Source organism: Suncus etruscus, chromosome 14 (assembly GCF_024139225.1).
Source record: "Suncus etruscus isolate mSunEtr1 chromosome 14, mSunEtr1.pri.cur, whole genome shotgun sequence".
Taxonomy (NCBI): Eukaryota; Metazoa; Chordata; class Mammalia; order Eulipotyphla; family Soricidae; genus Suncus; species Suncus etruscus.
In genome coordinates, this window is record NC_064861.1 from 15396988 (window position 1) to 15424930 (window position 27943).

Sequence of the window (27943 nt, forward strand, 5' to 3'; positions counted from 1 at the left end):
ATACAAAAATGCCTTTATCACACCTACATATTCATTGTAGTGCTATTTACAATAGTCAAACTCTGGAAACACAGATTTCCTTCAACAGATGAATGGCTAAAGAAACTGTGGTACAATGAAAGATTATGCAGCCATCAGGAGAGATGAAATCGTGAAATTTTTCTATACATGGATGGACATGGAAACTATTATGCTGGGTGTAATAAATCAGAGTGAGAGAGACACAGAATAGTCTCACTCTTCTACGAGTTATAAGTAAAATAAAAGACATGGGGCCTGAGTGGTGGCGCTAGAGGTAAGGCATCTATGCACTAGCCCATGATGGACTGCGTTTGATTCCCTGGCATCCCATATGGCCCCCCAAGGCAGGAGCAATTTCTGAGTGCATAGCGTGGAGTAACCCCTGAGTGTCATTGGGTGTGACCCAAAAACCAAAAAATAAATAAATAAAAGAAAGAAAAAGAAAAGACATTATTGTATTAATGCCAGAGACAATAGAGATATGATTGGAAGGACTGGTTATAAAGCTTACCAAAAAAGAATGATGAGTGAAATTACAGAAATAACCACACTAAGAGCTATCATGACAATTTTAATGTATGAAAGAAGTTGAATGACTGTTAAGTACAGGCAGGGGGTGGCGGAGGAGGAGATTGGGAAATATTGGTGGTGGGAATGCTGCACTGGTGAAGGGGGCTGTTCGTTTTATGAGTGAAACCCATCTACAAACATGTTTGTAATTATGTTCCTTAAATAAAAATATAAAACATTTAATATTCTTAATAAATAAATAAGAGAAATAGAACTAAGGATATGGAAAGTCAAATTGAGAATCATTTATATTCTAATCACTGACTTTGATGAACTGGTTGAATATATTAGACCAGATATGAATCTCTATAAATAATAGCTAAAGCCAAAGAGATAGTACAGTGGGCTGGATGCTTGCTTTGCACACAGCTAACCATATTTGTTCCCCTTATCACAAATAATTCTCTGAGTACCATGAGGAGTGATTTCTGAGGACAGAGGCAGGAGTCAGTTCTGATCATCATCAGGTGTGGTCACCTATATCCAAACCAGCAAATAATAAATAATATCAAAAGACAAACTTTATTATTATTATTTTTTGGTTTTTTGGGCCACACTCAGTGATGCTCAGGGCTTACTCCTGGCTATGTGCTCAGAAATTACTCCTGGTTTGGGGGACCATATGGGATGACAGGGGATAGAACTGCAGTCTGTCCTAGGTTAGCGCATGCAAGGCAAACGCTCTATCACTTGCGCCATCACTCCAGCCCTGATAAACTATTTTTATTAAAAATAGATGAACAGGTCTATCTTGGGGAAAATGCAGAATAATGCATTTTTCATCAATCAACACTAAGGTGGGCCTGTAGCTTTTGAGAATACACTATACAAGGAACAAAGCCTCTTGCAAATTTTCATCTGATTGAAATTACATTTCTTGATTATATAAGATACCCAGATTTCCTTTGTTAGAAAAATATTCATTTTGAATGAATATTTGTTATATTAAATTAATATTAATACATTAGATTTATTTCACTAGAATAGCCCTAAATAATGCAATTTGATTAAAATGTTAGATCTTGTTATTTGTGCTCACTTCTAGAGAATGGCAAACTAGGTACCCTTTCACTTCTTAACCTATGTTGATATATTACCCTATGTTGAATATATTATGGTTTTTATTATTTATTTTTTATTTTGGGTTTCACTCAGCCATGCTCAGAAGTTAGTTTTGATTCTGCAATTAGGGATTACTCTTGGTGCTACTTGGGGGACCATATGGGATCCTAGGGATCCAGCTACATTGCATACATGGCATGCACCCCATCCACTCTACTCTCTCTCCAGCCCCTGTGGTGATTTTTTAAATAAAAGCAGCCTTTACAAAGAAATCCAGTTAAATATAACAAAATGTAAAATTTCTAGGGGAACAAAGGGCTTCCAAGAAGTGCTCAGGAAGCCTGGGGGAGCACTGCTGTTGATGCTTGGCCTTTTGGGCTGGCAGCTGAGTGATAGTACTTGGGGATAAACTGATGCTAATCCTTGCCTTGCAAGGACTTCCAATTATCCTAGTGGTACTTGGGGCCTCCAGGATTTCACCCAGCAGTGCCCCATGGACCATGTGATACTGGAGATCAAACTGTGGTCAGATGCATGAAAAACTAACACCTTAACCCCTGTGCTATCTTTCTGGCCCAGAAGAAAGGAAGAATTTGATCTAACATGTTATAGATATTATATAAAAAAGATTTCTGAACTGGATAACACTTTGTCGTGTTTATTTATACTAATTTTCTGTGACCTCAAAACCATAAACTGATTAAAAATAATGTGTAGGACAAAATTTTCTAAACACATCTTGACAGATAATAACTGGCAGTTATTTTTAAAAGTAAAATCATGCAGTTTGCTACTATATGGATAGATCTGGAGAGCATCAAGCTGAGTGAAGGTAGGAAAATGACAGATATATAATGATCTCTCACATATGAAATATAAAGTAACATAAAAGGGGAATATTATATATCTGAAGGCAGTTGGAATAACAAATATCTGAAGAACTGGTCTTCAGTAAAAAGTTTACCCTGGTGATAGTGGGGGGGGGATGGGGAGGACCTTGGGACAATCATACTGGGAAATAGACACTGGTGAGGTATATAGTGATAGAATATTCTAGTCATGAAATTGTCAGGAATAGTATTATGAACAATGGTGCCTAAGATAAATTTTTTAAAAAGATGAAGAATTTTGTAGTAGATATGGATTGTGAACTTTTTGGAACTTTGTTTATGGATTTTCTTGAAATTGTAATTCAAACTTAGGTTAATTATCACTATCAGGGCAGGGAGTAGAGGGGACTGCGTTACTTTCTGAAAACAAAAAGAGACTTCAATGCATTCCTTTCTGAGGATAACTGTGTAATTAAAACATCAATTTAATAGCAAAAGAAAAAATTAGTGAAATTTGAGCTGGGAGGAAGAAATGCCTGCCTTTAGAACATGAAGTCTTAGCTTTGATCCCTGATGCCCCAGAAGGATCCCAGGCTGTCAAATGCTTCAGATTTTGAGCCTTGCAGCTCTCCTTCCTGTGTTTCTGGTGGCTGCTAGTTATTTCCAGCCACATTGGAACTAGGTGTATGTAAGCACCACAAAACGAGGTACTATGAGAACCCCAGCTAAAAGATGTGTAAGAAGAAGGGAAAAAATGTCACTCTTGGAAAGCTCTATAGCTAAAGAACACCAATATTAAATCATCAATAGACTTAACCCATGCAAACTGAGCATTGCTGGGAGTGGTCTCAAGACCCCTAGTACTTCTGGTGGGGCCATGGTAGGTTTTTTAAAATAAAGAAAATTAACAACAAAAGTTTTAGTTCAATGCTCTGTTCCTTGCTTGTGCAGAAGAAAAACCAAACTTTGAAAAAAAATATGTTCTTTATTCCTTCTGAAAGAGGAAATTGTCTTCTAGAAGAGAAAATAATTCATTTATCTTTGACTAGCCTTCCTGTATCCTAATTACATCCTGGAGATGAATTGAGAAGTTGTTGGTAAGGTGAGTGCAAGAGGAAATCCTTAGTGTTTGTTTCCTTTTCTGATGATTAAAGTTGCTTTTTTTTCAACAACTTTGTTTCATGGGATTTTATATTATTTTCAATATTTTATTTGGCTGTGATGCCAGAGATATGACAAGCAAGTAGGTCTTAAAAATTGAACTAAAATAATAAGCTAGGACTTCAAAACATGCAGTTCTTCCTCAAAATAAATTTTCTTTAGTGGTGATCTGGCTCAAATTATATGTGCATTGAAATATCTTGGTTAAATAACATGTATAAAGTCTAGTGTCTGGTTGAGATAAAAGTCTTTGAATATTATTTGTAACTAGAAGACTTTGCTCACTCATTGGACAGATTCCATTAAACACAGCCGGGAGCAATATAGAACATGGATTATAGGTCTTAGCTGTAATGGACATGCAAATACATATTTTTCACATACAATATACAAACATCTCAGCAGGACAGTGGATAATAGAGCCAAGAAATAAAAAAACTGGCAAATGTACAATGGATTACTATGGCTTGATTCCACACTTCAAATATAATAAACGTATAATTCATCTGATGTCTTTTTTTAATTGGAGACACATTGGCAGAGGGGCATATGAGTTCACCAGCACTCTCAATTACTTCCATGTTAACCACATTTCACAAACTTCCAACTTGTGAACTATTTTCTTTAAAAAAAAAATAGTATAACTAGTAGACTTTGACCAACTCAAGTTTTCCTTACTTTTTTTTGTTTTAGTGTGAGGGGGATATTTTCCTCTCAAATTCTGCTCCACTGAAGTTGGAGTTCCACTCTCATGGTAGCAGCTTAAATGCAATTGTAAACATTACAGCTTAGAGACTACAAATTTTAATGAATGTTTCTGGTTAATATACTTTCTAAGCATTTTCTGAACAGTTATTACCTTCTGTATGATTCTACAAGCTAAACAATAGGGAAAGTAATGTCTTCATGTGATTACATATAATGTGCCAGACATTTTTTTAGAGTTAGGAAATATAAAGTAGATAAAATACTGATTTCTGTTTCTATCAAAGTTTTAAATACTTGATCTTATTTGGAAAGAATTTTGTGTAGGTAAATTTGCTGAGACTCGGTTTACCTATGAAGAGTCAATTATTCAAATAACAATAAATAATGTATTTCCCCCTGAAATAATTTGCACCGCCAGTACTACTGGTGATTTGAACTGCCAGTACTACTTCCTTTCTTGACCATATTAGATGGTACCACCAATATATGAACAAATATCCACCTATCTGCTTTTATTCTCATCTTTTTGAGTGTTTAATGTTTTGAATGACATCTCAAATATGAGATTATTTTTAAAAAATTAGCATTTTGGAAAATTGCCTCTTGGGGAGCCGGAGCCTTCAGCAGACAATACAGAGAGGACATGGCTCCATGTGGTAGGCTTTTGGTCCAAGATTAGGGGAAGAGACAGCTCCAGATGCCCCTCACACCCTCCTCTATCCTTCCTCCCGGGCCCCAGGGCCACCCCGGGTCCCAGAAAGTGGGCTCCGGAGAGGAGAAGGTTAAGAAGTCCCCAGGTTTCCCCATCCCTAAAGGGGGTGGGCAGGGGTCTGTTGAACCTTTGGCTTCCTGCAACTAGGAATCAAACGCCTCTCGGGAGCCGGAGCCTTCAGCAGACAACATGGTGAGGACATGGTAGGCTTTTGGTCCAAGATTAGGGGAAGAGGCAGCCCAGGATGCCCCCACAGTCTTCTTTATTCCCACTCTTATAAATTTGTAGGATATCATATCAGTTTATCCACTTTCATTATACAGTACAGATAGTTTAATAGAATATCATAGGGGTTCATCTATGTTTAAAATACACGAAATGTCTATGTTGTATTATTTTGTCCCTCCATTGTCTCTCCACCGTACAGGCTCATTTCTAGTCCTTTACTCTCACCCTCACTGTCTACTACCCCGCATGAAACCATTTTTACCCTCAACTCTTCGCTCTTTATGAAGCAGATTAATATCCTCTCTCAAGCTAACTGCCAGCTGTGGCCCTATCCCCCCATTCTTCCCAGGTAACTTGATCTTACCTGCTAGAACCCTCCCATTTCCTGGGAGGGGTCTTGGAAAGGTTAGATAAGGTTTTGACCAGAGAGCATTAGGGTCTGTGACTCCACCCTGGATTTAGGTGTATCTACCTGAGACCCGCTCATTCCTGGGAGGGGTCTTGGGAACCAGATATTACCTGTAACCTTACCTGCAAGACCCCTCCCATTCCTGAGAGTTGTCTTGGGAAGATTATATAAGGCCTTTGACCCAGGGGATTATCAGCTTTAGGTCTTTTGCCAGGATGGAGGTTGGAGGTGACATGGATGAAAGAAGTAAGATGCAGGGCTAGCTAAGAATGGCATGTGTAAATGGTTAGCAGCCACATCTGTTGGCTAGGGCAATAAAGATGTTATCTCTCTGGAAGCTTGCCTATGAGTGAGTTCAATACCCATCGCTTTCCTGGACCCAGACCTGCCAGTTAATGTGGGATGGAGCCACATGGCCGGGGCCTAAGAACAAAGGCCTCCATCCACCATCCAAAGCCAATCGTAAAGGCTGTTTCTCTACAGCCAGCCAGTTCCCAAAATGAAAAAATAGACTCTCTGCCTGAGAAGAAACCAAAACTCTGTTCCTATCAATCTATTATCAATGGACTCCTATCTCCCAACTCCTTTCGCTGGATACCTGTGCTTACTACCATAACCAGTTTCCAAGACGCCCCCAAGGACATTTTCTGATATGAGGTGCTGCAAGTTGCTTACAGACTCTAGATGGCCAAATCACAGACCAAAGTGGTGTTCAGGAAACAACACTCACCCCTTGACTATCTCTAAAATATAAAAGGGACACATATATCTCCTTTGTATATCCCAGATGTATTCCCTTAATTTCTGTAACTCTTTTCTGAATATCCTCTTATTTAGTGACAATTTTGCCCATTGATTTTTTTGATTTTTTCCCCCCATTGAGATCTGTTTTATAAGCAATGCTGTTAGAAGAGTACCTCTGTATAGAATTCATGTTTGAATCAAGTTATGGGAAATGTTGGACCTGATGCAACAACAATATCTTGTGGCACTGTTTCTCTTTTGCATAGGCACATTAAAATGAGAAAATAATACATATGCAAACAAGTTCTTATCTAATAGAGATGGGAACACAAACTTGGTAATGCAGTTAGGCCTTATACCCTGAACATTGGCATAATAATTTGGCTTAGGCCTCAAAAGAATGAGCAGTGCCTATACATCCCTGAATAATGGACACCATCTATGGAAACAACCACAATTGTCTCTAACAGGATGCAAACCTCTACCAGGGAAGACCTACCACTGATCTGGCTTTGACTTATTCCAAAGAGTGCTCTCAACATCCAAATGACCTGCTTGCAGGGCAGATCACTCCACATCTAATGGTGTGCTGAAACCAGAGGATGCTCCACATCAGCCTGATTTCAATGAAAGAAATGTATAGAATACACAAACTTCAAATATAGGAACCTGATACCAACAACAGCTAAAGTGTGAAAAAGTTTCACCAGGAACACGGAGAATGACTCAGGGTGGACAGACTGGCATGCCTGGAGCTCAAAGTCGGTCTTATGCCAATAAACTTCTGGGGTGAGGCCCTCTTATAATCAGGCCAAGGATTTTTTTTCTTTTTTCCCCATATTTTTCTGGACCTATGCAAACAAAGAGATTGCCACTATATACCTTTACTATTGTATATTTTTTAACATTTATATAAGAAAAAAAAAAACAGTTTCCTGAACTTAAAAACAAATAATTGTAGTAGAATGCCTGTCTCGAATATAGGCAGGGGATGGGAAAGGGGAGGATGGGAAGTGGGGGCCTCGGGAGGGGGGAATGTTACTCTGGTGAAGGAGATATTCTGTTTGTGACTGTAACCTAATATAATCATGTTAGTAATCATGGTGCTTAAAAAATACATTAAATTTAAAAAAATAGCATTTTGTAAAAGTTACAGAATGTTGAAAATTTAAAGTTCAATTTGTGACCGATATATCCTGAGATTTATTTCTAAAAGAAAACATTGTTGAAAATGCTTTCTAAAGAACTATTCAATGAGCTTCTAAATATAAAATACAATCTTGACTACTATATGGGTAAAAGAAAATTATCCTTAGATTTCATTTCAAGTGTTAAGCACATAAGTACATTGATGAGATGAATATCAAGGTTTACACCCACCCCAAAGTTCCAAACCCAATAGAATATACTTGATAATTTATTGCTTAATCTAAGCACTTCTCCAGTGATGAATGATTTATTTCTTACTGCTGGCAATTTAGTAATTATTAACTTGTCTATAATTAATGAGTAGAAATTGAATCCCATGTGAGAGTCTAACTTTTATTATATAACACTGTTTTCAAAAGTAATTGTCTAATTTTTTTTCTACAAGGATTCACAATTCATGGGCAATTTTCAACATTGCTGTATTCATATCTCCTGTGGTTATTAATGTGAGTAATTTCTTATAAACAAAATTCTCCAGGGTGAGATTTCTCATCCTTTGCAGTTTCACAGAGTGACATGGTTCATGAGAGCTGTGGATATGGGAGTGGTAGGAATTAAGTCTAGGCTTGTTCAGCCTAAAAGTGTTTCATTATTTGCCATCCAACTGACTTTACCACATAAGAACTGGGTACACTGAAGGCCTGGTTTGTGTCTGGTGGTTTCATTCCACATGAACCCTACCATTTCAGTGTTAGTGTGAGAAATGAGAACAATTCTGATCTTATATTTTTCACATACAATGAAGATGCTAATAGAAGGAGCAAAGAGTGAAGGGATAATACTGTCAAGTACCTTCTCTTCCTTCTCTGAAATTCCTGGATGGCTCTTAAATTAAACTCTATTGTGATGTTGAATTTCTGAGCTCTTTAATTCTAAGACATATTCTAGCTTGTGAAGAGTTGCAGCTATGAAAATCACATTAAGTGTACAAGTGGTAAAACTTTTATCTCTCATTTGGGGGGTGGGCAGCACATGCAGCTGTGCTTTAGGCTTACTCCAGGCTTTATGCTCTGGGATCACTCCTGGTTGACTTGGAGGATCATATGGGGTTCAAGAGATCAACCCCCAGTTGACTGTGTGCAAAGCAAGTCTACCTAGACTATCACACAGGCTCTCAAGCCAGTGCTCTGTCAGGGGTCTCAAACTTGCGGCCCCCCGTGCCGCAAACAGCCCTCCGTACAACGTTTTGTGGCCCTGCCCTAGAGGAATCTTTTTTTGTTTTGTTTTACTTGTTTGGGTCACACCCCCCAATGATCAAGGCTTACTACTGACTTTGCACTCAAGGATCACTTCGACTTTGCCTCCTGCGGCCTGCAGGTAAATTGAGTTTGAGACCCCTGAAAGAGGCTTGGTGGCTTAGAAAATGGGGACAACCCCAGAAAAATGTAAATGATTCCAATGTAGTGAGGTCACTGCTGAATCATCACAGATCCCATTTTCTGTCTGCAGATGTTTCAGAAACTTTCAAATATTTCAGAGTAATAGAAGTCCAGCATTTGAAGGGCATTATTATTTAACCAATTTGATCTGCATTTGGATAAAACACACTTCAAGATTTTGGAATAGGCTCCAATTGTTATGCAAATTTACATCTAATGCCTTCTTTTAATTGAAACAAAGATGTACAGAAAAGAATATGCAGCTGTTTAGATAAAATAAGAACTTAACTGGATTTAAATCCTGTTAAAGACCAAACAGGATTAGCCAAAAGAATGCATCGATGGACTCTTTCTGTGAAATTAAAACTTGAGGATGCAAGGTTATTATTAGGTCTAAGTCTTACAAAATATACTACTGCTCCAAATTGACCTGTTTGATAATAATCCAAGACAGATAAAAATATTCCTTAAATGTTTTATAATGCAAGGTAAGTAACTGATATGACTTATTAAATACAAAATCAACAACAGAAACCAAGATAGTTAATATAAAAGCAACACCATGCAAATAATTAAATAGCTTTTTTCTTTCTGTATTTTTTCATAAGATCTTTTTATAGTGTTTATACCTCAAGAAAGAGTCAGAAGAATCTTATAGTCTTTTTCCAAAGTTTCTATGGAGAATTCAACATTGCTTTTCATAGATATAGATATATATTATAGAGATATATTTCTCTTCAAGATGGGAGAAAAGTAAAGTTCAGAAAATAAATATTTAATATTTTTCTATAAGGAGACTTGAGTAACTTTCCTGACATCATAGTTTATCTGATTAAATCAACAATTATTTGTATGTATTACTTAGAATTCTTGTAGCCTTAGAAGACCTTTGAAAATGCATTCAAGGAAAAATTGAATTTTATGTTTTGAAATTTGAATCTATTTCAATATTCAGCTGCAACATTAGCTGTTCATACTAATGTATGTGGTAGTGCGCAGTTTGGCAATAATTGAAGGACATTTAGTTTTTGTTATTTGTTTGTTTGAGGTCGTGTCAGAAAATACTCAAGGGTTACTTCTGGCTCTGCATTGAGGAATTACTCTGGCAGGCAAAGGTATGCTGAGGATTGAAACTGAGTCAGTCATATTCAAGAGGAATTCATGGTAAAATAATAGTGAACTTGTAATAATCAATTATCCTGTGAAAATCAGTGTGAAACATTGGTGTGGCCCACTTTGATTTCAAAATTTGAAAAGTCAGGCAGTATACTTGATAGGTAGACCATCTCATAATAAGTGATGGTTGTTTAAGGATGAAATAATAAGGGCTAGAGCAGGTAGGGTGTTTGCTTTGCATGCGGCTGACCCAGATCAATTCCTGGTATCCCATATGGTTACCTGAGCCATTAAGGTCAAAGTAATGATTATATTTATCATAGCCCAAAGTATATCTTCTCTTTTTTTGTAGTCTTACCTTCATCTTTAGTTCCTTACTTAATATCAATACTTAATCATCTATCTCTAAATATCTGTTTGTATTATAGACATCTAGATAGATGGAGTTATGTAGTATATATCTCTCCTTTTTGTTTTGACTGGCATCTTTCACTAGAGTAATTCTTCTTTAATTAACCCATGTTACATGCATTAGCAGTAGGCCATTATCTTTATTACTTTGTAAAAGTAGACTACAGTTTATTCACTCATCTGTTGATGAAATTTTGCTGTGTTTCCAGATTTTGAGATCTACAGACTTACTCTAGGTTCCTGTGTTTATGTAATTATTATTCTGAAAAAATATATAGGAGGAGATTGTCTCATAGGAAGCTGAATAATTTTAATAACCAAAGGAATTCTGTGCCACATCATATTCTTACCAGCTTTCTGTGATATGAGAGGTATGAAAAGTAATACCTCATTGTGATTTTATGCATAATGCCATAATCCCATAATGTTTTATACTGTTGAGCATCTCTTTGTTTGCATGTATGTCATCTGTATCTCTTTCTGGTAAATTGTATGTTCAGATTATTTGCCTCATTTTTTAATTATCTAGCAGTTTATAAACTATATTCTGATTGTAAATTATTAGATATATGTTTTTTAGTTCTTTCTTGTTTCTCTGCTTTTATGTTCACTCTCTCATATGATTATCTTTTGAATAGCAAAAATTCTTTCTTTTGATAGGTCTAATTTATTGAATATTACTATATAATCTGATTTATAATAAATGCTTTACTGTTTAAAGACTACAGAGACTTTTCTCTATATTTTTTCTACAAATTAGCTATCATATATATGGACTGGACCTAGAAGCTTAACACCACTAGAATATTTTCTCTCTCTCTATATATATGTATAGACATATATTTGTATGTTATATAGATGCGCTAAACAGAAAACAATCCAAAAGATCAACAAAAGCAAAAGTTGGTTCTTTGAAAAAATAAACAAGATTGATAAACCACTATCAAAACACACACCAAAAAGGAGAAAAACTTAATAAACAGATTAGCTATGAAAAGGGAGAGTTTACTACAGATACTGCAGATAATCAACAGGTAATAAGAGACTACTTTAAGAAACTCTATACCACAAAACTTGAGAACATAGAGGAAATGGATAAATTCTTGGACTCTTAACATCTTTCATGGTTAAACAAGGATGATCTAGCAAATCTAAACAGACCAATCATTACTGAGAAAACTAAAATGGTAATCAAAAGCATTCCCCCAAACAAAATCTTAGGCTCAGATGGATTCACTAATAACTTCTTTTAAACCTTTCAAGAGGAACTACTACCAATGCTTTTTAAGAAATGAAAGAAACAGGAACACTTCCAAAGAGTTTTTATGATGTTAACATCATCCTGATTTCAAAACCTGACAGAGATGCTGCTAAAAACAAAAACTACAGACCAATATCCCTGATGAAGACAGATAAAAGATCCTCAACAAAATCCTAGCAAATAGGATCCAATGCCTCATCAAGAAAGGTTTCATTCCAGGAATGCAAGGATGGTTTAACATATGTAAGTCAATCAACATAAAACACCATATCAACAAAAAGAAAAATAAAAACTTAATGTTCATATCAATAAATACAGAGAAAGCATTCATTAAGGTCCAACACCCTTTCTTGATAAAAAATGCTCATCAAGATGGGAATGGAAAGAACTTTTTTCAATATATCCAAGGTCATCTACCATAAGCCAATGGCAAATATTATTCTCAGTGGAAATAAACTAAAAGCCTTTCCTTAAATTCTGGTATAAGGTCAGGCTGCTCTCTCTCACAACTCCTATTTAACATAGTGCTGGAAGTTCTTGCTATAGTGATTAGTCAAGAAAAAGAAATCAAGGGCAGATATCCAGAGAGGAAAGGAAGAAGTCAATGTTTGCAGACAACATGCTACTATATTTAGAAAACCCTAAAGACTCTATCATAAAGCTTCCAAAAACAATAAATTCATATAGCAAAGTGGCAGGATACAAAACTATTATGCAAAAATCAATGACTTTATACACCAATAATAATAGAGAGGAAATGGACATTACAAAACAATCCCACTTATATTAGTGCAGTGCTTCTCAATTATTTTTGTCATGCACCCCTAGAAAGAAGAAAATATTTTTGTGCCCCGCACATGACTGTAAATAGTATCTTTATTAAAAAATACTTTAACTTGCAAAACAATAATATATAAAAATAATTTGAACTGATTTTTTTAAGGCAAGTTTGTGAAAATAATTTAATACCACCAAATTTCCTTCATGAACTCTTTCCACTTACGAAAAACACCACCCATCACCAGTGCAACATTCCCATCACCAATGTCCCAAGTCTCCCTCCTCCCCACCCGACCCCCGCCTGTACTCTAAACAGGTTCTCAATTTCCCTCATACATTCTCATTATTAGGACAGTTCAAAATGTAGTTATTTATCCAACTAAACTCATCACTCTTTGTGATGAGCTTCCTGAGGTGAGCTGGAACTTCCAGCTCTTTTCTCTTTTGTGTCTGAAAGTTATTATTGCAAGAATGTCTTTCATTTTTCTTAAAACCCATAAATGTGTGAGACCATTCTGCGTTTTTCTCTCTCTCTCTGACTTATTTCACTCAGCATAATAGATTCCGTGTACATCCATGTATAGGAAAATTTCATGACTTCATCTCTCCTGACAGCTGCATAATATTCCATTGTGTATATGTACCACAGTTTCTTTAGCCATTCGTCTGTTGAAGGGCATCTTGGTTGTTTCCAGAGTCTTGCTATGGTAAATAGAGCTGCAATGAATATAGGTGTAAGGAAGGGGTTTTTGTATTGTAGTTTTGTGTTCCTAGGGTATATTCCTAGGAGTGGTATAGCTGGATCGTATGGGAGCTCGATTTCCAGTTTTTGGAGGAATCTCCATATCGCTTTCCATAAAGGTTGAACTAGACGGCATTCCCACCAGCAGTGGATAAGAGTTCCTTTCTCCCCACATCCCCGCCAACACTGTTTATTCTCATTCTTTGTGATGTGTGCCATTCTCTGTGGTGTGAGGTGGTATCTCATCGTTGTTTTGATTTGCATCTCCCTGATGATTAGTGATGTGGAGCACTTTTTCATGTGTCTTTTGGCCATCTGTATTTCTTCTTTGTCAAAGTGTCTGTTCATTTCTTCTCCCCATTTTTTGATGGGATTAGATGTTTTTTTCTTGTAAAGTTCTGTCAGTGCCTTGTATATTTTGGAGATTAGCCCCTTATCTGATGGGTATTGGGTGAATAGTTTCTCCCACTCAGTGGGTGGCTCTTGTATCTTGGGCACTATTTCCTTTGAGGTGCAGAAGCTTCTCAGCTTAATATATTCCCATCTGTTAATTTCTGCTTTCACTTGCTTGGAGAGTGCAGTTTCTTCCTTGAAGATGCCTTTAGCCTCAATGTCCTGGAGTGTTTTACCTACGTATTGTTCTATATATCTTATGGTTTTGGGGCTGATATCGAGGTCTTTAATACATTTGGATTTTACCTTCGTACATGATGTTAGCTGGGGGTCTAAGTTCAATTTTTTGCAAGTGGCTACCCAGTTGTGCCAACACCACTTGTTGAAGAGGCTTTCTTTGTTCCATTTAGGATTTTTTGCTCCTTTATCAAAAATTAGGTGATTGTATGTCTGGGGAACATTCTCTGAGTATTCAAGCTTATTCCATTGATCTGAGGGCCTGTCCTTATTCCAATACCATGCTGTTTTGATAACTATTGCTTTGTAGTAAAGTTTAAAGTTGGGGAAAGTAATTCCTCCCATATTCTTTTTCCCAATGATTGCTTTAGCTATTCGAGGGTGTTTATTGTTCCAAATAAATTTCAAAAGTGCCTTCTTTGAAGAATGTCATGGGTATCTTTAGGGGGATTGCATTAAATCTGTACAGTGCTTTGGGAAGTATTGCCATTTTAATGATGTTAATCCTGCCAATCCATGAGCAGGGTATGTGCTTCCATTTCCGCGTGTCCTCTCTTATTTCTTGGAGCAGAGTTTTATAGTTTTCCTTGTATAGGTCCTTCACATTTTTAGTCAAGTTGATTCCAAGATATTTGAGTTTGTGTGATACTATAGTGAATGGAGTTGTTTTCTTAATGTCCATTTCTTCCTTATTAGTATTGGTGTATAGAAAGGCCATTGATTTTTGTGTGTTAATTTTGTAGCCTGCCACCTTGCTATATGAGTCTATTGTTTCTAGAAGCTTTTTGGTAGAGTCTTTGGGGCTTTCTAAGTAGAGTATCATGTCATCTGCAAACAGTGAGAGCTTGACTTCTTCCTTTCCTATCTGGATTCCTTTGATATCCTTTTCTTGCCTAATTGCTATAGCGAGTACTTCCAGTGCTATGTTGAATAGGAGTGGTGAGAGAGGACAGCCTTGTCTTGTGCCAGAATTTAGAGGAAAGGCTTTCAGTTTTTCTCCATTGAGGACAATATTTGCCTCTGGCTTGTGGTAGATGGCCTTAACTATATTGAGAAAGGTTCCTTCCATTCCCATCTTGCTGAGAGTTTTGATCAAGAATGGGTGTTGGACATTGTCAAATGCTTTCTCTGCGTCGATTGATATGATCATGTGATTTTTATTTTTCTTGCTGTTGATGTTGTGTATTATGTTGATAGATTTACGGATGTTAAACCAGCCTTGCATTCCTGGAATGAAACCTACTTGATCGTAGTGGATGATCTTCTTAATGAGGCATTGAATCCTATTTGCCAGGATTTTGTTGAAGATCTTTGCATCTGCATTCATCAGCGATATTGGTCTGTAATTTTCTTTTTTCGTAGCATCTCTGGTTTAGGTATCAAGGTAATGTTGGCTTCATAAAAGCTATTTGGAAGTTTTCCTGTTTTTTCAATTTCATGAAAGAGTCTTGCCAGGATTGGTAGTAGTTCCTCTTGAAAGGTTTGAAAGAATTCATTAGTAAATCCATCTGGGCCTGGGCTTTTGTTTTTGGGCAGACATTTGATTACTTTCTTAATTTCCTCAATAGTAATGGGTGTGTTTAGATATGCTACATCCTCTTCATTCAATCGTGGAAGATTATAAGATTCCAAAAATTTATCCATTTCTTCCAGTTTTTCATTTTTAGTGGCATAGAGTTTCTCAAAGTAGTTTCTGATTACCCTTTGAATCTCTACCATATCAGTAGTGATCTCTCCTTTTTCATTCCTAATACGAGTTATCAAGTTTCTCTCTCTTTCTTTCTTTGTTAGTTTTGCCAGTGGTCTATCAATCTTGTTTATTTTTTCAAAGAACCAACTTCTGCTTTCGTTGATCTTTTGGATGGTTTTTCTGGTTTCCACTTCATTGATTTCTGCTCTCAGCTTTGTTATTTCCTTCTGCCTCCCTATTTTTGGATCCTTTTGTTGAGCACTTTCTAATTCTATGAGCTGCGTCATTAAGCTATTCAGGTATGCCCCTTCTTCTTTCCTGATGTGTGCTTGCAAAGCTATAAATTTTCCTCTCAGTACTGCTTTTGCTGTGTCCCATAGGTTCTGATAATTTGTGTCTCCATTGTCATTTGTTTTCAGGAAGGTTTTGTTTTCCTCTTTGATTTCATCTCGGACCCACTGATTATTCAGTATGAGGCTATTTAACTTCCAGGTGTTAAAATTTTTCTTCTGTGTCCCTTTGTAGTTTATATATAATTTCAGGGCTTTGTGGTCAGCAAAGGCAGCCTGCAAAATTTCTATCCTCTTGATATTATGGAGGTATGTTTTGTGTGCTAACATGTAGTCTATCCTAGAGAATGTCCCATGAACATTAGAGAAAAATGTGTATCCAGGCTTCTGGGGGTGGAGTGTCCTGTATATATCTACTAGGCCTCTTTCTTCCATTTCTCTCCTCAGGTCTAGTATATTCTTGTTGGGTTTCAGTCTGGTTGACCTGTCTAGTGTTGACAATGCCATGTTGAGGTCTCCCACAATTATTGTGTTGTTATTGATATTATTTTTCAGATTTGTCAACAGTTGTATTAAATATTTTGCTGGCCCCTCATTCGGTGCATATATGTTTAGGAGGGTGATTTCTTCCTGCTGTACATATCCCTTGATTAATACAAAATGTCCATCTTTGTCCCTTACAACTTTCCTAAGTATAAAGTTTGCATCATCTGATATTAATATGGCCACTCCTGCTTTTTTTTGGGTGTTGTTTGCTTGGATGATTTTCCTCCAGCCTTTTATTTTGAGTCTATGTTTGTTCTGACTATTCAGGTGCGTTTCTTGTAGGCAGCAGAAGGTTGGATTGAGTTTTTTGATCCATTTAGCCACTCTGTGTCTCTTAACTGGTGCATTTAGTCCATTGACATTGAGAGAAAGAATTGTCCTGGGAGTTAGTGCCATCTTTATATTAAAGTTTGGTGTGTCTGTTGGTAAGCCTTTTCTTAAAGTATGCCGTTCAGTTTTTCTTTTAAGAATGGTTTTGAGTCTGTGAAGTTTTTGAGCTGTTGTTTGTCTGTGAAACTATGTATTGTTCCTTCAAACCTGAAAGTGAGTTTTGCTGGGTGCAGTATTCTAGGCGAAGCATTTATTTCATTGAGTTTTGTCACTATGTCCCACCACTGCCTTCTGGCCTTGAGTGTTTCTGGTGACAGGTCTGCAGTAAATCTCAAGGATGTTCCCTTGAATGTAATTTCTCTTTTTGATCTTGCTGCTTTCAAAATTCTGTCTCTATCTATGGGATTCGTCATTGTGACTAGGATGTGTCTTGGGGTGTTTTTTCTGGGGTCTCTTTTAGTTGGCACTCTTCGGGCATGCAGGATTTGATCACATGTATTCATTATCTCTGGTAGTTTCTCTTTAATGATGTTCTTGACTGTTGATTCTTCCTGGAGATTTTCTTCCTGAGTCTCTGGGACTCCAATGATTCTTAAGTTGTTTCTGTTGAGCTTATCATAGACTTCTATTTTCATCTGTTCCCATTCTTTGAGTAATTTTTCCATTGTTTGATCATTTGCTTTGAGGCTTTTTTCCAATTTCTTCTGCTGTATGTAATTGTTATGTATCTCATCTTCCAGTGTACTGATTCTATCCTCAGCTGCTGTTAACCTGTGGGAAATCTCAAACATGTTTTTCTTCAATTCATCTACTGAGTTTCTCAGACCTTTTATTTGATCTGAAATTTCTGTTTGGTGTTTTCTCATTTCTATCTTCATATTCTCCTGATTCTTTTTAGTTTTCTCTTCTATACTTTGTTTGAGTTCTTTGACATGTTCCATATTGCAACTCTAAACTCCTTATCTGAGAGACTGACTAGGTGGTTGGTCATGTTCAAGTCATCAGAGTTGCCATCTTCATTCTCTATGTCTGGCACTGGCCCATGTTGTTTCCCCATTGTCACACTAGTACTGCGTGTTTTTCTACGTGTTGTGATTGTATTCATCGGCTAAATGCTGTGCACCGTCGCGAAGGGGAGCGGAGCAACCGTGCTCCTCTGGCTTCTCCCTTTCTGGGCATGTCGACTCACCTCCACGGAAGGCTCACAGGAAGGCAGGCTGGCAGATGGGCTGCACCCAGGATAAAATCAGGCCAAAAATGCAGGACAGCAGAGTAGAGAGGCAGAAGTGTGCTGGCATCTGAGATCCAGCGAAGTTCAGTGGCTCCTCCCTTTCTGGGCGTGTCACAGGAAGGCAGGCTGGCTGATGAGCCGCACCAAGGGTGAAATCAGGCCGAAAATGCAGGACAGCAGAGTAGAGAGGCAGAAGGGTGCTGGCATCTGAGATCCAGCGAAATTCAGTGGCTCCTCCCTTTCTGGGCGTGTCGACTCACCTCCACGGAAGGCTCAAGGTAAGGCAGACTCCCCGGAATGTTCACAGGAAGGCAGGCTGGCTGATGAGCCGCACCAAGGGTGAAATCAGGCCGGAAATGCAGGACAGCAGAGTAGAGAGGCAGAAGGGTGCTGGCATCTGAGATCCAGCGAAGTTCAGTGGCTCCTCCCTTTCTGGGCATGTCAACTCACCTCCACGGAAGGCTCACGGGAAGGCAGACTCCCCGGAAAGCTCACAGGAAGGCAGGCTGGCTGATGAGCCGCACCAAGGGCGAAATCAGGCCGAAAATGCAGGACAGCAGAGTAGAGAGGCAGAAGGGTGCTGGCCTTGAACTGATTTTTTTAATCAGAGGTGATGTCTGGATTTATGGCTACAATGAGCATGTTTTGCAATGCATAGCTTTTTGAAGTGGGGTTCGAAGCAGGACATGGCAACTTTCAGCTCCAAAGACATACAGAGATATAAACATGGGGCTTAGCTTGTTATGACAGTATTTGCCAAGGTCAAGCATGCCCCCTTTACAGAGCCTCATGCCCCCCTTGGGGGGCATGCCCACTATTTGAGAAGCATTGCATTAGTGTCACACAAACTTAAATATCTTAGAGACAACTAAAGACTTATAGAAAGAAACTACAAAACCCTGCCTCAAGAAATAAAAGGGGACACAGAAAATGGAGACACATATGCTGCTCATAAAGTTGTAGAGTTAATATCCTTAAAATGGTAATACTCCTAAAAGCATTGTACAGACTTAATGCAGTCCTACTAAGGATGCCTATAATATTATTCAAAGAAGTGGATCAAACACTCCTGAAATTCATTTGGAACAATATACACCAATGAATAGCTAGAACAACCCTCAAGAAAAGGAATATGTGAGGCATCACTTTCCCCAATATTAAATTGTATTACAAAGCAATAGTCATAAAACAGCATAGTATTGGAATGAAGATAAACCCTCAGATCAGTGGAATAGACTTGATTATTCAGATAATGTTCCCCAAACATATAATAACTTAATCTTTGATAAAGGGTCAATAAATTCAAAATGAAGCAAGGAAAGCTTCTTCAACAAGGAATGTTGGGACAACTGGTCAGCCACTTGCAAAAAAAAAGTGAATTCAGACCTCCATCTAATACCATGCACAAAGGTCAAATCCAAATGGATTAAAGACCTTGATATCAGGTCTGAAAACATAAGGTATATAAAACAACACAAAGGTAAAACAATATATGACATTGAAACTAAAGGCATCTTCAAGGAGGAAATAGCACTCTCCAAACAAGTGAAAGCAAAGATGGGACTATATTAAGCTGAGAAGCTTCTGCACCTCAAAGGAAATAGTGCCTATCATACAAAAGCCACCCATAGAATGAGAGAAAATATTCAGGTAAGGTGTTAATATCTAAGATATACAAAGTACTGACAGAACTTAACAAGAATAAACATCTAACTCCATTAAAGAATTAGGAGAAGAAATGAAGAGTCATTTTCCCAAAGAAGAAATACAAATGATCAAAACACACATTAAAAAAATGCTACCCATCACTTATCATCAGGGATATGGAAATCAAAACAATGAGGTATCATCTTGTGCCACAGAGACTGGCACACGTCACAAAATTACCCAAAACAACAACAACAAACAAAAACAAAAAACAAGAACAAGAACAATCAGTGCTGGTGGGGATGTGGAGAAAAAGGTACTCTCACTGCTGGTGGGAATGCCATCTAGTCCAGCCTGTATAGAAAACAATATGGAGATTCCTCAAAAAACTGGAAAATGAGCTCCCATATGACCCAGTTATACCACTCCTAGGGATATACCCCAGGAATACAAAAATACAATTCAGAAATCCCTTCCTTACATCTATATTCATTGCAGCACTATTTACAATAGGCAGACTCTGGAAGCAACCCAGATGCCCTTCAACAGATGAATGACTAAGAAACTTTGGTATCTATAAACAATAGAATATTATGCAGCCTTCAGGAGTGATGAAGTCATGAAATTTTCCTATGCATGGACGTAGATGGAATCTATTATTCTAAGTGAAATAAGTCTGAGGGAGAGAGATAGACACAGAATAGTCTCACTCAGCTATGAGCTTTAAGAAAAATAAAAGACATTATTGTAATAATGCCCAGATCTGAGGGCTGGAAGGACAGGCTCATAATCTGAAGCTCACCATAAACAATGGTGAGTGCAGGTAGAGAAATAACTACACTAACAACTACCATGACGATGTTAAATATTGAGAGACTTAGAATGCCTGTCTTGAATACAGGTCAGAAGTGAGGATTTCGAAGTAGGGGGATTGGTGGTGTTAATCTTTCACTGGTGAATGGGGTTGTTCTTTTTATGACTGAAACCCAAATAATATCATATTTGTAATCAAGGTGCTTAAATAAAAATGTTAAAAATAAAAATAACTGGATAACAAGGTAAAAATATTAACCCATTTTAAAAAAGTCATTTCTCAAGGTCCAGATCTGCTGAAAGAGCACAAATAATATGATCTGGGAAGTTGTAATTTACCAAAAATAAAAGGAGAGATTAAGCAGTATACAATTTACCTAAGGGGAAAAGTGAATTACAAAAGGTAGAGCTTAAAACATTAGTTATTCTGAAAATTAAAATATGAATAAGAAACAATTTTCACTTGAGTTTCAGAACCAAGCAGGTCTTGAATACCAATGTCATCTTTTAAGAAAAACTGGGCTGTTAGGCCCTGTCTTCCAGTGTCACAATTAATCCATTGCCATCTGGGAGCCTCTTGCCTCTGCTGGGCAGGGAGCCCTGCCTCCAGGACCCCATCTCTGGAGCCTTCACTAACCGATGGGAAACTCAGACCACTCCAACTCAGAAGCAGAAAGGTGGGTACAAAATGGAAGTTGGGAACCAGAAGACACTATACACCACAACACTTCACCGGTCTTCTACACAGGAACTGTACAGAAACCTGTCAACAACAACTGAGACTGACGAGCTGGCCATGGAGAGTGACTAGGGTGGTGGACAACTGAGTATGTCTGGACCTTGAGTTGGTATTATGCCAAAGTTCTTCGGGGTAAGGTCTCCTTGTGTTTTAGGCCATAGGTGTTTATTTCCAATTTCTTCAATATTTTGCTGTGCCTATGCAAACAACACTTGCCACACATATCTTTTTAAATGTATTTTTCCCATCTCTGGAGAAAAAAATGGAGGCATACTAATTCTTTGGCTATTGAATTAATGACTTTATAGATGATACAATAAGTTTCACAAGTATAACTACTAATGAACTTTCTTCCCTTCTATTTTTTAATTCTCTGTTCTCTTTCTATTTAACTTTCATTTCTGTCATCCTGAAACAAATGTATTATGATCAGTTATGTTAACAATGTGATATATTTTCTTTAAATAAATCATTAAAAAAAAGAAAAAGGGAGAAACTGTAAGTGTTGCCTGTGCGTGTTTTTCCACTGTCCTGTCTCCTGAACCTCTTGGAAGTGGGCTAAAAAGGGCCCAGAAAAATAGCTCTCCCAGAGGCTCCAGAAGAGCACAGCCACTTCACTTCGCAGACATGCACTCTTTCTAACCAATGAACCCCACCACAACATGCAGAAAAAAATCACACTACACACGTGACAATGGGGAAACCTTGCAGGCAAACACCATGCACAGAGAATGAAGACGATAGTGCAGATAACCTAAAAAATTACAGCCATCTGATTAACCTCTCGGATAAGGAGTTTAGAATAGAAATAAGGAAGATGTTTGTAGAATTCAAAGAAAGCATAGATCGATCTGGACAGAGCACAAAGACAGAAATCAGAAAACTCCAAACTGAAATAACAGATCTGAAAAACACAGCTGCTCAACTAAAAACCTCAGTGGGTGGCCTCACCAGCAGGGTAACAGCAGCTGAGGACAGAATCAGCGTGCTGGAAGATGAGATGCAGAAAAACTCAACACAGCAGAAGAAATTGGAAGAGAATCTTAAGACAAACGATCAGGCAATGGAAAAAGTACTCAAGAAACGTGAACAGATGAAAATAGAAGTCTTTGATAACAGAAATAACATGTGAATCATTGGAGTCCCAGAGGCCCAGGTAGGAGATCTTCAAGAAGAATCAACTGTCAAAGACATCATCAAAGAAACACTTCCAGAGTTAAAGACTAAATGGAAACAAATCCTGCATGCCCGAGGAGTACCAGCTTAAAGAGACCCAAAGAAAAACATCCCAAGACACATCCTCATTACTATGACAAATCCCACAGATAGAGATAGAATACTGAAAGCAACAAGATCAAAAAAGGAAATTACATTCAAAGGAGGATCCCTAAGACTTACAGCAGACATGTCACAAGAAACTCTGAAGGCCAGAAGACAGTGGTGGGATATTGTGACAAGACTGAATGAAATGGGTGCCTCACCGAGAATACTGCACCCAGCCTGACTCACATTCAGGTTTGAAGGAAAGATACATAGCTTCATGGATAACAGCAGCTCAGGAACTTCACAGATAAAAAAACCAGCCTTAAAGGAAAAACTGAAAGGCCTACTTTAAGACAAGAGAGACCAACAAAAACAGAAAACTTATCTACAAAGATGATATTAAATCCTATGACAATCATCTCCCTCAATGTCAATGGACTAAATTCACCAAATAAAAGACAGGGTGGCAAAATGGGTCAAAAAGTTGAATCCAACCTTCTGCTGCCTACAAGAAACACACCTGAATAGTCAGAACAAACATAGACTCAAAATCAAAGGCTGGAGGAAAATCATCCAAGCAAACAACACCCTTAAAAAAGCTGGGGTGGCCATATTAATATCTGATGACACCAACTTTATACTCAGAAAAGTTGTAAGAGACAAAGATGAACACTATGTAATAATCAAGGGATATGTGAAACAGAAAGAAATCAGACTATTAAACGTATATGCACCCAATAGAGTCCAGCAAATTATCTAATACAATTACTGACAAATCTGAAAGACAACATCAGTAATAACACAATAATTGTGAGAGACCTCAACATGGCCCGGTCAACACTTGATAGATCAACCAGACTGAAACACAACAATAACATACTAGCCCTAAAAATAGTAATGGAAGAAAGAGAACTAGTAGATATATATAGGACAATCCACCACAAAAAATCTGGATACACATTCTTCTCCAATGTATATGGGTCATTCTCTAGGATAGACTACATGCTGACACATAAAACATACCTTCATAAAATCAAGAGGATAGAAATCTTGCATCTACCTTTGCTAAAAACAAGGCTCTGAAATTAGATGTGAATTACAAAGGCACACAGAATAAAAAGTTTACCAATTGGAAATTAAACAGCCTGCTATTGAACAACCTGTGGGTCTGAGATAAAATCAAAGAGGAAATCAAAACTATCCTGGAAACAAATGATAATGAAGATACAAACTGCTAGAATCCGTGGGACACAGCAAAAGCAGTCCTGAGAGGAAAATTTATAGCTTTGCAAGCACAAATTAGAAGGAAGAAGGGACCTACCTGAATAGCTTAATGACGCAGCTCATAGAATTAGAAAGTGCTCAACAAAAGGACCCAAAAATAGGGAGACAGAAGGAAATAACAAAGCTGAGAGTGGAAATCAAAGAAGTGCAACACAAAAAAATCCAAAAGATCAACGAAAGCAGAAGTTGGTTCTTTGAAAAAATAAACAAGATTATTAGACTATTGGCAAAACTCACAAAGAAAGAGAGAGAAACCTGATAACCCGTATTAGAAATGAAAAGGGGGAGATCATGACAGCTATTGCAGAGATCCAAAGGGTAATCAGAGACTACTTTGAGAAACTTTATGACACTAAACATGAGAACCTAGAAGAAATGGATAAATTCTTGGACACTTATAACCTTCCACTTTTAATAAGGAGGACATAGCCTATCTAAACACCCCCATCACTATTGAGAAAATTGAAACATTCAGCAAACATCTGCCCAAAAAGAAAAGCTCAGGCCCAGATGCATTTACTAATGAATTCTTTCAAACCTTTCAAGAGGAGCTACTACCAATCCTAGGCAGACTCTTCCATGAATTGAAAAAACGGGAACACTCCCAAACAGCTTTTACGAAGCCAACATCACCTTGATACCAAAACCAGACAGAGATGCTGCCAAAAAAGTAAATTACAGACCAATATCCCTGATGAATGCAGATGCGAAGATCTTTAACAAAATCCTGGGAAATAGGATCCAATGCATCATCAAGAAGATCAAACACTACGACCAAGTAGATTTCATCTCAGGAATGCAAGGATTGTTTAACATCCATAGATCTATCAACATCATACACAACATCAACAACAAGAAAAACAAAAATCACATGATCATATCAATAGATGCAGGGAAAGCATTTGATAGGGTCCAAAACCATTCTTGAAAAAAACTCTCAGCAAGATGGGAAAGAAAGGAACCTTTCTCAATCTAGTTAAAACCATCTAACAGAGCCAATGGCAAATATTATCCTCAATGGAGAAAAAATAAAAGCCTTTCCTCTAAATTCTAATAGAAGACAAGGCTGTCTGCTCTCACCACTCCTCTTCAACATAGTACTGGAAGTTCTTGCTATAGTGATCAGGCAAGAAAAAGATATCAAGGGAATCCAGATAGGAAAGGAAGAAGTCAAAATTTCACTGTTTGCAGATGACATGATACTCTATTTAGAATACCCTAAAGACTCTACCAAAAAGCTTCTAGAAACAATAGACTCATATAGCATGGTGGCAGGCTACAAAATTAAAACACAGACATCAATGGCTTTTTATACACCAATAATGACAGGGAAGAGATGGACGTCAAGAAGGCAATCCCTTTCACATTAGTGCCACACAAACTCAAGTATCTTGGAGTCAACTTGACCAAAGACTTAAAGGGCCTATACAAAGAAAACTATTAAGCCCTACTCCAAGAAATAAGAGAGGACACACGGAAATGGAAACACACACCCTGCTCATGGATTGGCAGGATTAATATCATTAAAATGGCAATACTCCCCAAAGCATTGTACAGATTTAATGCGATCCCTCTAAAGATACCCATGACATTCTCAAAGAAGTGGATCAAACACTTATGAAGTTTATCTGGAACAATAAACACCCTCTAATAGCTAAAGCACTCCTAAGTAAAAGGAAAATGGGAGGCATTAATTTCACCAACTTTAAACTGTTCTACAAAGCAATAGTTATCAAAACAGCATGGTACTGGAATAAAGACAGACCCGATCTGTGGAATAGGCTTGAGTTCTCAGACAATGTTTCCCAGACATACAATCACCTAATCTTTGACAAAGGAGCAAGGAGCAGGAAAAACCTCTTCAACAAGTGGTGCTGGCAGAACTGGTTAGCCACTTGCAAAAAAGCAAACATAGACCCCCAGTTAACATCATGTATGAAGGTAAAATCCAAATGGATTAAAGACCTTGATATCAGACCTGATACCAAAAGGTATATAGAACAACACGTAGGTAAAATACTCCATGACATTGAGACTAAAGGCATCTTCAAGGAGGAAACTGCACTCTCCAAACAAGTGGAAGCAGAGATAAACAGATGGGAATACATTAAGCTGAGAAGCTTCTGCACCTCAAAAAAATAGTACCCAGGAAACAAGAGCCACCCATTGTGTGGGAGAAACTATTCACCCAATACCCATCAGATAAAGGGCTAATATCCAAAATATACAGGGCACTGACAGAACTTTACAAGAAAAAATACATCTAATCCCATCAAGAATTGGGGAGAATTAATGAGCAGACACTTTGATAAAAAAGAAATACAAATGGCCAAAGGCACATGAAAAATTGGTCCTCATCACTGATCATTAAGTTGATGCAAATCAAAACAACGATGAGATAATATCTCACACCACAGAGATTGGCACACATCACAAAGAATGAGAACAATCAGGGATGTGGAGAGAAAGAAACTCTTATCCACTGCTGGTGGGAATGCCATCTAGTCCAACCTCTATGGAAAGCGCTATGGAGATTCTTCCAAAAACTGGAAAATGAGCTCCCATTCGACCCAGCTATTCCACTCCTAAGGATATACCCTAAAAACACAAGAATGCAATACAAAAACTCCTTTCCTCACACCTATATTTATTGCAGCACTATTCACAATAGCCAGGTGGAGAGAGGTTGAAACTGGTGGTGTGATTGGCCCTGATTTATTGTATGTCTGAAGCTCAAGAATGAATGATTTTGTCAATACAACATTTTCAATAAAATAAAATTTAATGTACAAAATGGAAATACCAAATTCATCATGTATAAACTGGATTTTAACCCCCAAAGTTATGTTTTGGTATCTAATATTCAATGTGATGGTATTTGAATACCAGGCCCTTTACAAGGGGGGGGTGTTCTTTACATGACTGAAACCTAATCACAATCATATTTGTAATCAAGATGTTTAAATGAAAACATATTGAAAAAAAAACTTGCTGTCTTTGGAATGAAGTGTTCTGTTATGTTTCTTTCCCCATACCAAAACCTTTTATTTTATTTTATTTTATTTTATTTTATTTTATTTTATTGAGACCATTGTGAATTCCAATGTTGTATTTCAGGCACATAGTGACAGTAAATTAGGGCCATTCCCAATACCTGTGACCTCCCTCCGCCATATTTCCCAGCATGCCTCCCTTACCTCCACCCTTAGCCCCCTGGACTGCTGGTGTCACAGGTCCCTTTGTGTATTGCTTATTGTAGTTTGGGTCTCTCTCTTTTTTTTAAATTTTTAATTATGAGAACAAAGATGCAAAGAAAGAGGATAAGGTAAAGTTACAGTGGAAGGACAATCACCCATAACATAATTCACAGAAGTCCCCGTGCTGCTATCTTAACTTTGAACTTTCAGCCAAAGAACATTAAGATAAATAAAACAGAATCCATGTACAATTACTTTGTTCCTCAAGTCCCCAGATTGTAACAAATTATAATATTTCTTAACAGCATACAAGGCAATCTAAAACCAGAAAACTTATGTAACTCCTTAAGCATTAGAGGCATAGTATTTTTTACATTTCCATGTACATGCATATTAGCTTAAATTAACCTCAAATTTTAAGTGGGTCTTTTTAAGGATTAGAGTCAAAGGAGCACAGTAAAAACGGTGTTAGAGTGGCAATTGTTGTTTGCATAGGCCCACCAAAATATGAGGAGAATGAAAAGAAATAACCTTGGCCTAAATTCAAAGAGACCCGACCCCTGAAGTTTCCTGGCATAAGACCAACTCTAGGCTCCAGGCAAGCTAGATCGTACAATCCAAGACATTGTCTGTAGTGCCAATACACTTTTATTTTTCACACAGTCTCTGTTGTTGGTATCATGTTTCTGTATTAAATATCCTGGAATCTGCATATCCTACATTGAAGTCAGGATGTGGAGCGTCCTCTCATTTCACCTCACCATTAAAAGACAATGCAGAGAGACCTGTCCTGTAAGTAGGTGGTTGTTGTTGTTGTTGTTAAGTCTTCTCAGTATTAAGGGAAATCTCTTTTGAGTAGGTCGATGTCTGAGCAGTGGTAGGGTCTTCCGTGGTAGAGGATTGCTTCCAGGTAATGTTATAGACAAACCTGGATGTTTCG